Raw genomic sequence first — 1,804 nt, 5'->3', positions numbered from 1 at the left:
ATAGATAGATAGATAGATAGATAGATAGATAGATAGATAGATAGATAGATAGATAGATAGATAGATAGATAGATAGATAGATAGATAGATAGATCGATCGATCGATCTGTGGAATGTAGTTGGCTTGGGCATTTTTTTAGGGCATGCACTTGCAGCCTTTCAGCTTCTGTCACATTAAGGAAATTCGGGTCATTAAACAGTCAGGTTTTAGTTCACCGTACCCCAGGACAGTCACACACGTGGTTGTGGAAAACTGAACTCTAGATAATGTGTTTCATTAAGCCATTACAGGTAACCAGAATGAAAGAGAAGCACTCTCCTTAAGTGGAAAATATTGCACCATAAAACATCAAATAAAAATCTCTTCTCATGCTGCTGTCCTTTGTCTTTGCTTGTCTGTACATAAAACACAGAGGGGCTGAGTGCCAGATCAGTGTGTGCTTACAATAAAACAGCAATTTGGTGGAATCAGGGGAAAAGCTAACAACACATTTGGTTTCTAGAGGGGAATATCAGTGAGCTAACACAGGCTGCCATAAAGTCTTGTGACCTATACCTGGATTTACAAGAAGGTTTTGTATGCATAAAACTGTTGCTTAATGCTTAACATTAGTTCAAACCTGATGTTTCGGTATACTTTATAAAGAATACTGCAAACATTGTTTCTCACTGTTTAAAATCAAACCAAACATATTAGTATTTTCTAAATGCAAAAATTGTGAGAATTTTATATAACTCATTATAAGATTCTTTACAATCCGCAGTTTACATACATTTTGAATTCTCAATTTTTCTCCATACATGAAAATGAAAAAAACAATATATACCTAGCACATTGCAGTTTTATCTTAATTAGCATACTTCCAGTCTTTTAACAGATTTTTAGTCAGATCTGACGAGTTATTTTTAAATGTTAATAAACCTATTTAGAAATTGTTTTATTGTAACTGCAACTATAGGTGTCTCATAATGAATACCCGTTGTCAAGGTCTTTGCATATCCCCATTAGCTCTGGGAAGCTTCCCAGTTTCTGCTGAAGTACAATATCCCCACTGCATGCTGCCACTTCCAGTTTGTTCTGATGACAATGGTGTATTCAGGGTGATGAGTACTGCATGTTTTCTTCGTAGCACATTTTAAAGAAATGCTCTCCAACCTCGGTTCCTAAGTTCTACTGTCCTGCAACTTTTAGATGCATCCCTGCTCCCAGACCTAAAAAGGGGCTAAATCATCTCAGCAGGTAATCAAGAAGTACAAAGCCCTGGCGATGAGCCATTTAATTTGGGTGTGTTGGAACAAAGGGGACTCTAAAGATTACAGTACAGTAGCCCTTGAAACCATAGCTCAGAGATGTAAGCCAACAATTTAATCTTTTAATCTAATGTGACCTGAGTAACATTTTATAATGAACTGTAAACAATTCATTTTTCTTGCCATTTTTTCCATGAGGGACATCTTTTTGGGTGGCATAAATAAAGTCATGCTATTGAACACTACAGCTGGTTCAAAGTTTCCATCATTGTCTCCCTGATATACACATAACCTTTCCTTGCTTGCAGTGGTGCTATATTCTTTTTATTTTGAGATGGTGGTATTAATAAAGCTATGTAAAATGTCTGAAGCTTGTCATACTGTTGTGCAGTCTGACCTTCAATGTTATTCTTGTCCTACCTGCTGTATTCTTTAGCTGTGGTCAAAATGTGACAAATATGGAGTGCACAAAAGGTGTGACCACAAAGCACTATTATAGGTAAGGATCGTAAACAAATGCATACATTATATATATCTATCCATCTGTCTATGT

Source organism: Cyprinodon variegatus, unplaced genomic scaffold (assembly GCF_000732505.1).
Source record: "Cyprinodon variegatus isolate N-32 unplaced genomic scaffold, C_variegatus-1.0 Scaffold61, whole genome shotgun sequence".
NCBI classification, from domain to species: domain Eukaryota; kingdom Metazoa; phylum Chordata; class Actinopteri; order Cyprinodontiformes; family Cyprinodontidae; genus Cyprinodon; species Cyprinodon variegatus.
This window is presented reverse-complemented; position numbering follows the sequence as displayed.